We start from the raw sequence: 11350 nt of genomic DNA on the forward strand, positions 1-11350 counted from the left end.
GAAATGCCAAACGACTGCTAAGAAGCGTCATGTGACCTCCAATCACAAGTTGTATGAGCAAAGCATAAATTTAATCTCAGTATGTTAAATTCTATTAATAAATAATTATATTTGATTGTCAATGTTGTGATTTATCAAAAATAAAAAAAGGTTATCTAATAATTTTTTTATAAACGCATAAAACCTGCAACATTACGACTTGTAAAAGAATCATGCGTTTTTGGGATTTTGTTGCCGTGTATATACGATGAAATCATACCAATTCTATCCGTCTGATTCCACGTTCGTGGACGAGTGTGTGGGATAAACTCAGCAGGCGAAGCACACACAGGAGTCATCAGGACGAGACTCTCAGCGAGGGCGACGCGAAGGTACGTAGCAAGGCGTTTGAGGAAGAGAGAGAATATGGAGAGCCTGTTTGTTGAAAGCAGCTATGATAAGAAGCAGTCTACCAAACGAACAGTCTGCTAAACTAGGTTTTGCCGTCCACCTTGCGTTCTCGCACAATCCAGCAAATCATTCCTTAGCGATCTGAAGAGCCGTTGATCGATTGTATTTTACCAAGCATCTAACATCAGAGGAGAGAGATCCTTCCCCTGGGTGCGCTCACCGGGTGGATCTCCTACAAGGCAATAAAGCGAGAAGACTTTTGGTCTGTTGAGGGGGCGATTTATCCCCCCTCATGGTGTGGTGTCGTGCATGCCTCTGTGCGTTTGCAGCATGTTCTTGGTTCTGCTTCGTTGCGTTTGCTTTCATGTTTCTGGTCCCAAACCTCATTCTAAGTCACGTAAGCTCGTACTCATTACAGATGACATCTCGGATGCATGCGACGAACATATCCCGGGGGAGTCACACTGTGCTGCCCTGGATTTTGTGCGACAGTTGATCCGTTGATTGTCCTAACTTGTGGGATACCAGCAGAGATCTTTATTTAATCAGGGATTGTGGAGTAACTCACGAAAGCCTCCAAACCTAACGGCATGTGATTTTCGTATAAACCTTCTCCAGCTTCTAGAAACAGCTCAGACAAAAAGACGAGAAAGGATTTGATTTCGAGTCAGAAGGTACAGGACATGTTTCAAATGTCGTGTGTTCCAATGTTTTTGTGTCGATGTCACTGTATAACATCGACACGGTTACAATTTGAATCCGGTGATTTTGTCCTTGTAGCATTCAACATAGTTACAATTCGAATCTGGTGATTTTGAAACTAACTTATGGCGGAGCTTAAATGTGAATTCCTAAACTAGTGTTTTTGCAGTTACGTTCAGCTGCAGTTCTTTGAACCGTTGCTTATGAAATTGAATTGGGCTGTATGTCATCCACTCTGTCATCATGATGCCAAATTGTTCTGGCTTGAAAGCTCGGTCAGATCTAATCTAGATAGGAGAGTTCAGGAAAAGGAGTCTCTTTACCTGTTGTGCCTCTGGCAGTCAATGGGATTACAACCATTACCCGACACTGGTGGCAGTTGAATTGAAAGGTAGGTGAACTACTGATCATCATGGTTCAGAAGGCATGTTGGTACATTCTCTATCCTCATTATGCTGCAAGCATTGTGAACCAGACAGGATAAGAGGGGCGGAAATAGAAAGTTTCGAATTTAATCTGAGTATCAGAGGAGCTTGAGCTCTTTAGTGCCAGTACTTTTCTAAGTGACTTTTCAATATTGATGAGTGCCTCATGTCGAAAGCTGGTCTTATTTTGGCTCATTTGTTCGAGCGATGATGCTATTGGTCTCCATCTCGAAGAGGCACACTTCCTTTCTGATCTAGCTAGTTCACTTTGAAAGGGGAAACCATATTTATCATCACTTCACTGATGCGTTGGATGTGATGCAAAGATTTGGAGGTACTGTTACTTTGAACGAGTGTGTGCCTTTCAATGTATCGTATATTAAAAAGGATATGGACAGCCTCACTTACCCTTCTTGCAAACACAAGGAAAGGAGTGTCTATTTCTCTGCTCCTGCATCCTCATCAAACATGGATATTCTTCTAATCTACATGAGGCAAGAGCTGAGGCAAAGATCTGGATATACATTCATTGATACTGTAAGAGGGTTAGAATTATGCATTTCTGATTTTTTGTTGGACTTATGGATCTCCTTTACTGCTCCGGGAGGCTGTGCAGATGGTCCCTCATAATAAAACTGGACAGTCATTTTCTAGCTTCCTGTTCCATCTCTATAGCCTCCCAGTCCCATCCCCATGTTAGAGCTCCCTCTCAGGGTGACAGTGGATGACAGATCTTGTCCCTGCTCCAGTTTCCATTCCCTAAACTTATCCCATGTTAGTATTGTCAGAAGTGGAGCAGCGCTGGAAGCATAAATATGTGCTGAAATAAACTGCTGAAACACAAGACAAAAAGAGAAAAGAAAAGAACACGATACAGATGAGAACTCAGATGTATGCACGGGAAATGGAATCCATATATCTGAACACGAGACAGTCGCATACAACAGTGAGTCACTGGCTGCGTGGGCACTGGCACTGGCTCCTCTCTCCACAGAGTTTGCAGATGGTGAAATGAAGTGACTAACTGAGGAGGAGCCACTGAGTATAAATAGGCTGAAAAAGTGGGGAGCAATAATGCTGGTCGGACAGCATTTAATGCTGGCCGACTAGTGCATAAAATGCTCCACTGGCATAAAATGCCACACCAGAAAAATACCTAAAATACCTAATAAAAATGCCCAGCCCAGATCAAGCTCAGACTCACACATGAGCTGACAAATATTCTGCTAACACCCTCTCTCAGATCATGAGTGATCTGATACAATACAATAGTACAATGAAAAGGGATCAGAAACTATATAACATAGAACCACCAAGTAGAACCATGGATACCCAAGCAATGGGTGATCAAGCCATCACCAAGGTGCCTCGGAGAGAACCTAATGTCGATGTCGATCGTACCAAACACCTGAAAATAGAGAAGATCATAGCATGTCTCTGTGTCCATCACCAATGTCTCGAAATAGCATACAAGACCATCCTGTCAAAAATGCCTCTGAACATAGGTGACCATGAATTCCCTGCCTTTGGCGAGACCGCCAAAGTGTCCCCTCATGTGAGCTCTGGACGAAAGCCTCCCGCCCTCTGTTAGAGAACCAGCTCATCATGAACCTGGATGTCAATCCCAGCTCCAGGATTTGATTCCGCCAGACTGAAGTCGATGCGTCAGGGACGTCCCTCTTTGGAACCTGTGTACCTGTATAAAAATATAGATGAGGCGCGGCTGTCCCATCTGAACACCCGCTCACACTCCCTCTCTGGCACAAGAGAGTCGTGAGGGATGACCTCATCACCACCACTAGAAAGTAGCCGAGGAAGGGGCCACCAAGCCCTTCCCGCGATCCGAAGAAGAGGATTCCTTCCACGCCTGGGACTTCACCTTGGTCGGAGGATCGGAGTCGGAGTTTGATGAAGGAGAGGACTCATCGGTAGAGTCAGCATCCCGCTTCGTCGTCTGCTCCTTCTTCCTGGAAGCCGCTAACTTCTTGCAGTCCTTCCGCAAATGTCCCTTCTTGCCACAGTGGTAACACTGGGCCTTCGACTTCTTCTTCCCGTCACCCCTCTCTGAAGCTACATAAGCCTCACCTCCATAATGTGCCGGAAGCCGCCCCTGTAATCTCAAGGATGCCTCATGCTCAAGAAGCATCGAGGTCATATGTGTAAAACTGGCAGGAGTCGATGATGTCTGTGTCCGCAAAGCATTGGCCACTCCATCAAACTCCGGGGGGAGCTTGTAGAGGACCGTCCCAACGAGATGCACAAACCAAGCTTTCATGACAGCACTCCATGTGAGATAATCAAGTCCATGTAACTTATCATCAGTGGAAGTGCACGGAGGAGCCATATGGAGAGGATAAGAAGAGAAGTAGAGAAGAGATGGAATTTAGAGAGGAAACACAGCCAAAACACAAGCACAGACTACAGAAAAAGAGAGTTCACATGCAATATAACCCAAAATCTGATCAATAGAAGACAAAATCTGCTGCAGAAAGTCAAAAAATCAGTCAAAAACTGCCAAAAACAGAGAAAACGGCCTGAAGTAACAGTCACCCAGCCACGAGAGACGCTGAATCAGCAAAACGCAGGCTGTAAACTGGAGAAAAGCAGGTAGAAAACTGTCGCCAGCAGCTGCTGATGAAAAACGCAGGCAGCAGAGGGTGCGTAGGTAGTAGGCGATGGCAAAACTGCAAAAAACGCAGGCTGAAAACAGCCCCAAAACAGATCGCCTAGCTGCGACAGCAGTCGTCTGATCAGCAGGGGTACAAAACAGTCCTGAAATCAGCAAGAAAACACAGCAGAAACACAAATCCTGAAAACTGATACCATGTCAGAAGTGGAGCAGCGGTGGAAGCATAAACATGTGCTGAAATAAACTGCTGAAACACAAGACAAAAAGAGAAAAGAAAAGAACACGATACAGATGAGAACTCAGATGTATGCACGGGAAATGAAATCCATATATCTGAACACGAGACAGTCGCATACAACAGTGAGTCACTGGCTGCGTGGGCACTGGCACTGGCTCCTCTCTCCACAGAGTTTGCAGATGGTGAAATGAAGTGACTGACTGAGGAGGAGCCACTGAGTATAAATAGGCTGAAAAAGTGGGGAGCAATAATGCTGGTCGGACAGCATTTAATGCTGGCCGACTGGTGCATAAAATGCTCCACTGGCATAAAATGCCACACCAGAAAAATACCTAAAATACCTAATAAAAATGCCCAGCCCAGATCAAGCTCAGACTCACACATGAGCTGACAAATACTCTGCTAACAAGTATGGGGTCCCTTCCCTTCCTCTGTGTGAGCGTGCTCATGCGCTTACTTGAAAATCAAGCAACACTGTATGAGGGTAAGAGTAGGGCAGAAAAGGTCTGCATGTATGCCAGCCTATTGATGCTATATGGGGTTGGAGATGTGTTTATGGCGCTGATGCTCTCTTTTGCTGCTTTACAGCATGCGCCTCTTTCTTCCTATGAGTGGATGTGAGCATGCTCATGCACTTGCTTGAAAATCAAGCAACACTGTATGAGGGTAAGAGTAGGGCAGAAAAGGTCTGCATGTATGCCAGCCTATTGATGTTATATGGGGTTGGAGATGTGTTTATGGCGCTGATGCTCTCTTTTGCTGCTTTACAGCAAGCGTCTCTTTCTTCCGATGAGAGGATGTGTGATTTCTGGTTTCTGGTTTGTCTTTTCCTGATCCTATGTTCTGGCTAACTGTATATCCCAAGCTGTCTGGTTGGTGGTCTCCCAAGGAACGCAGTGTATTCTAGAGTATTGATCAAGAGAGTTTGGTTTCGATGTTTCATCTGAGTAAATGATCGGGGGACTCTTGATGGTTGCTGTCCTTTGACCATCATGGGTCTCTTGAGGCAAAGCCAAACATTGTGTATTATGCCCTTTCACATCTGCTCAGTTATCCAACTGTAAGCCCATTCTTGTGTCCAGAGCATCATGATTTTTATCAAGAACCTAACCATGCACACCACAGAATTTATACCCATCTCCAGTATCCGCAATATCAGGATTGAAACCAGCAGAGGAGCTTGCACAGCAAGTTTCTCATCAAAACCAACAATCTGGATCAGAGTCACAGTGTTCACCTATCTAATCGCCTGCTGTAAACATTATTTATTACACACACATTAAGCTGCATGTTTGTTTCTGGAACAGTTGCACGGTAATTTTCCCAGCCAAGATAGATATCTGTTGCAGGTGACAATTTTAAAATTTGTTTGGATGCTTATAAGCAAGCAGTTCTTCTGTGCAGAGACTGTTCCAACAACGTTTGACGACTTCCATTGTAATGGATGCTCTGAAATGCATTTTGTCATGGGTGGAAGCTTCTGTTGAAGGTTGGAATCATCCACACTCCAGCTGGACAAGCTTGATTTCACAATGCTATGACATTTTGAAATGTTTACTTGTTTGACATGGATGTTGGAACTATTTTTGGTTCTATCTACAGAGTGAACATGTTTAAAACATGGCTTTTCTTGTGGAGGCTATAGCAAAGGACTTCAATGACACAAATGAGGTAACCTGGATGTGGAAAGGGCCTGCCACTTGTATGCTCCAATCTGATTGATCCTATCCCTGGTTATAGAGCAAAATAATATACCTACAACAAGTAGGGAGATCTTTACTCTAATTCATATTTTTAATATCAAGTGGCAGAAGTTCTTGAGGCTCTTGCAACCACCTCCAATTACCTTAAGTAATATGGATGCCATGAAATTCTCATCAAGAGTAAGTGCAAGTAGTGAATGCTGTTGTTGAAGGTGGACTTGATGCAGATGGCCTTTGACTTCACAAAGTATGCTTTTAACATGCTCTTCCACAGTTCATTGGGCAGACAAATTCTCTCTCTAGTCTAGTAGGCTGAGTTTGACTAGGAACTGGTTATGAGTCTGATTCTGCAGGAGGTGGGTTGAAATCTGGTTTGGTCGTACAAGTATGCAATTTGTCTCTGTGAAACGGCGTCCCTCAGAAGGTGATAAGGAACTTGCAACCACCTCTAATAGCCTTAACTCACAGGGATCCTGTTACATTCTCTGGCTAGGTGGATGTTCCAATCTTATTGGTTGGTGTTGCCTCCCAAGGAACTTAGTATATTCTATGAGCAAATGATTGGTTTTGGTGTTTCATCTATGAACAAATGATCGGGAGACTCTTTCAACGCTTGGTGCACTTCGACAATGAGGAATGTCTTGAGGCAAAACCAAACATTGTGTATATGCCTTTTGACATCTGCTAATTTGTGCAACTGTAAACCCATATTTTGCATCCAGAACATCATGGCGTTTATAAAGAACTTAGCCTCACACACCACATAATTTGTACCCATCTCTAGCATCAGGATTGAGACCAGGAAAACAGCTTGCACAGTGAATATCTAATCAAAACCAACAATCTGACCGAGTCAACAATATTTGCTAGCCATTGACCTACTGAAAAAATAAATGCCACGCACACATATCAGGCCACAGGTTTGTTACTATAAACCCAAATTTTGCATCTAGAACATGATGGTTTTTTATCAAGAACTTAACCTGACACACAACATTATTTATGCCTGTGTCCAGCATACCCAATGTCAGGCAGGAAACCAACTTGCACAGTGAGTATCCAATCAAAACCTACAATCTGATTCAGAGTCACAGTATCTGCCTACCCAATGATGTACTGAAAATATATATATTACGCGCACACATTAGGATGCAGGTTTGTTTCTGGAACAGGTTGGGAATTCTTGCAGCCAAGATGAATATTTATACCCATCTGGAGCATGCACAATGTCAAGATTGAGACCAGGAAACCAGCTTGCACAGTATCTAACCAAAACCTACAATCTGATTCAGAGTCACAGTATTTGCCTACCCAAATGGCGCACTGAAAATATAAATATTATGCACACATATGAGGATGCAGGTTTGTTGCTGGAACAGGTCTGGGGAATTGTTGCAGCCATGATGAATATTTTTTGCAGAAAACACGTTCAAAATCTTGTTTGGATGGAGACGAGCAAGAAGTTCCTTTGTGTATAAGCTTTTATTATTTTGAAGGTGCAGAGACTCTTCAAACAACTTTTGATGACCTTGACATGGATGCTATGAAATGCACGTCGTCGTGGATGGATGGATGTTGTTGAAAGGTACAGCCATGCAGACTTAACATGGACAAACTTGATTTCAGAGTGTTATAAAGAAAAGGTTCAAATGCTTCATTAGGAGAGGCAGGATTTGCTTCTGAACAAGGGTTTGCATGTTGTTTTGAAGCACTGACTTGTTTGATATGGATGTTGGAATTATCTGTGGATCTATGTACAGCTTAGCCATGTGTGCAACATGGATTTTCTAGTTGGAGGCTGTAGCCAACTACAACCATGACACAGGTGAGTTGGCCTGGATGTGGAAAGGGATTGCCGCCTGAATGCTCAAGCTTGCTTTACAGTAAGTCTAAGTGCTGCTGATGCCTCAAGTGGTCCAATGGAAGGAGAGAATTCAGCTGCAATTGAAGTGTACGACTTTTCTTGGTTGGGAGGTCTTTTTCTACTTCTTCCTTCTGTTTTCTTTCTCCTTGGAGAGAATTCAGCTGCAATTGAAGTGTACGACTTTTCTTGGTTGGGAGGTCTTTTTCTACTTCTTCCTTCTGTTTTCTTTCTCCTTTCTCCTTTCTCCTTTCATGTTGGTCTGTAGGTCGGTGTATGTGTGCACATTATATAGTCCATGGTTTAGTCTCATGAATGATTTGCGGTTTAGTCCAACTTTATATCTAAGAAAATAGGTGTGATGGTGTGGGAGGGTTGTGTAAGTGTGCCATTGTACACTTCTTTTGAGGTCATTTGAGGTATAGTCAATCAAGTTAATCTCTTACAAAATATGGGCAAAAGGTGTAGGAAGGATTTGGCAGGTCTGAGTGCTTGATCCTTTTGAAAGGTGCTTGCCATTTTCATGCTCAATGTTTGGTTGCACAAGCTGCCTGGATGCGAATGATGTCTCCAGTGGGGCCATGCCTAGAGAGGTGGATCAATCAAATAGAAGACGTATAATATTGATTGGGACTAGTGTGCTTGCTTCTTATCTCTCAATGCAGCTATGTACTCTTCCCTTCTTCTATATGTGTCTCCTCTAGCCTTTGTTTGGCCTCACCAATCATATATTGTAGTTAACTCTTATTTATTTATCGTGGTCTTTAGGGGACTTGGTGTGCCCCATCATACTCTTGGGATGCTCTCTTCTGAGAGTGAGGAATTGACCTCCTTTAGAGTGGCTGCAAATGGCACAGGTCCTGTTGTACTACTAGAACATATTACCCTGTTCGTGGGAGAATTTCAGTGACCATGGGTTTGTGATTCAGTGTTTCTTCGTGAATGAATACATATGTGTATTGGATGCTAAGTATTGAAACCAATACCCATCACAAAGCTTGTATTAGTGAATGTTTTTTAAAATAATAGCTTGCATCTTTTCCACGCTATTTGCCAGTTGGCAAAGGGGGAAAAAGACAAAGAGAGAACATTCCTGAAGGAAAAGGGGGAAAATTTTCTGGTGACTGTGTGTTCTTGAATGTCATCCATTGGCTGCTGTTTCGTGAAGTTTGCAGGCAAAGAAGAATATAGAGGTTTTGGATGCGCTATCTTGTGGAGATCATCTGCAGGTCTATGAAGATTTGAGGCAATAGCTGCAGTCATTTCAGGGTTGCTATGGGCCATTTGATCAACAGTAGGCCACTTTTAAGTTATAGTCATGGAGTGTGGGGCAGCTACGGAATGGTTTTCAGTAGCGTGCAGAAGAATATGGCTGCCACAAATGTTAGATGTCTGAGAGGGAAGCTTGACTGTGTGAATCTATGGTTTTTGCAAAGGTATGGAAGGATTACAAAGAGGGTCAGAGATGAATCAGATGACAGTCAAGGAAAGAAACAATCCATCATAGTTGCTGACAGCGTGTGTGCAGGCAAATGCGGGAGCAGACTAGCAAGCTGCTTGGAATAGCAGAGAAGGAAAGGAGAGAGAGAGATGGCTATAGGGAGCTCTGGATTTTGTTCTTGTTTTGCTGTTGATGATATTGGATGTGTTTGATAGAGAAATAGAGAGAGTGAAAACCAGCAAGTGCTGGGAAATTTCTCTATTTGCAAGGGTGGAGAGAAAAGACTCGCAAGGAGGAGGAGGAACAGTGCCATGATAGTGTCAAAGCAATCGTGATTGTTTTCTTCATGAGCGTGCTGGTTTGTTGCAGGAGACTGCTGTGTGTGTAGCCTGTTGTCATGAGGAGAAAGGAGGAGGTCATCTTTTATTTAATTCAAAGACAGCAAATGCAAGCTTCTATTGGTGAAGGACAGATGTGGATTGCTCTTTTTATTGTGTATGAAAGGACATTCAAAGATTCATGTCAAAAGCAAGATGGCTGAAGCCTTTACATATTTGGGGGAATACTTGGAATTTGTTGCAGAAGTACAGGTCTTTTCGTGAGAATTTGAAAATCCGAATGTCTGCTAGTTGTAATCTCAAAAATATGCTGTTTACTAGGGAAATATTGGTCTGAATGTATCAATAATTTAACAGTTTGCTATCAGGAAAACCTCAAAACCTGGATTCCCAAATTCTTGTAAACTTGTAATCCTATAAATCCTGAAATCCTGGAAAACCTGAAACCTTGTAAACTTGGATTACTCAAAATCTGAACAGAGATGTGTATGGAGAGCAGGTAATGCGCAAATGGTTGTAATGTATTTGCTATGGCGTAGACTCGAATAATTTGTTGATAAAGAGATCGGAAATTTTTGTCTTATGGTGTTTTGGGTTTGTGGTTGTTAGAGGCCACCTACCAAATTCACCTATCGTAGGTGCTCTTGCTGAGGATCTCTTGATTTCAGAGTGTTATAAAGAAAAGGTTCAAATACTTCATTAGGAGAGGCAGGATTTGAACTTGTGAACAAGGGTTTCCATGTTGTTTTGAAGCATTGACTTGTTTGATACGGATGTTGGAATTATTTGTGGATCTATGTACAGCGTGGCCATGTGTGAAACATGGATTTTCTAGTTGGCGGCTGAAACCAGCCTTCCTTCTCGGATAGGGTGGTTTAACTCGATTAAGCACTTAATTACAGCAATTAGCAAATGAACATAAACTGAAATGCTCACTTTACCTTCATAAACTTGGACAGTGGACACCCTGTTGGCCCAAAAACTAGCGCCCCTTTCGGTATTTCTTTAATTTCAATTGCTGATGGATAAATTACAAGCCGAGATTTTAGAATCTCCTTGGCTGATTTAAAAGCCCCTTGCTGTTCCAATATCAGCAAAGCATTCGGGTAAATTGCCCCTTGATTTTCACCCAAGACTTACTCTAATGGAACCCCAATTGGTCAAATGTTGCCCCAAATTCATAATAGATGGACTGGCATCTGAAATCCTTACAATTCCACGAATTTCTGGTGCTGATTTCAGTGTACAATGCCTTTGATTGATGGCACGGGTCCCAAGGTGGTCCTAAACCCTAATTACTGCTATAATTTACAGTTTACTACAGCAGTAAATTCTCTGCTGTCCACCAAATTTGGCTGTACTCTGCTATCCATGGCTGAGAATTGCTGAGAATACTTGAGTATAGACTGGAGGAGATGAGAGAATGCTGTAGAAAGAGAGAAAATCAGCTGAAATGTATATTCTGATTCGTAGCTTTGATGACAAATCTGATGGCACCAACAGCTTCAAAAGGGGGGTAAAACACTAGCTTGGCTGGCGAGGCCTTCTCTCCTACCGTCGCTACTCTTGAGGCAGAAGAGAAAACCTGCTGCCCCCTGTCGTGTTGCGGCGCGCGATCAATCG

The 11350-nt window shown here is 43.0% G+C and overlaps 1 long non-coding RNA gene across 12 annotated transcripts; it reads left to right on the forward strand.

Annotated features, from left to right (window-relative positions):
- The first annotated feature begins 215 nt into the window (after window positions 1–215).
- On the forward strand, window positions 216–10360 carry LOC148034425 (uncharacterized). Of its 12 annotated transcripts, none has more exons than XR_015691075.1 (4): window positions 216–371; window positions 809–1483; window positions 5789–5873; window positions 5987–10323. It is a non-coding gene; the product is annotated as an uncharacterized LOC148034425 (long non-coding RNA). The 12 variants fall into 12 exon arrangements; XR_015691078.1 differs by having other exon boundaries at window positions 809–1064; window positions 5776–5873; window positions 5987–10320; XR_015691077.1 differs by having other exon boundaries at window positions 809–1064; window positions 5987–10320.
- The last annotated feature ends 990 nt before the right edge of the window (window positions 10361–11350 follow it).

The sequence above is a fragment of the Lygodium microphyllum genome, chromosome 6, assembly GCF_053477565.2.
Source record: "Lygodium microphyllum isolate KBCC chromosome 6, Lygodium_microphyllum_v1.1.10, whole genome shotgun sequence".
Classification (NCBI taxonomy): Eukaryota; Viridiplantae; Streptophyta; class Polypodiopsida; order Schizaeales; family Lygodiaceae; genus Lygodium; species Lygodium microphyllum.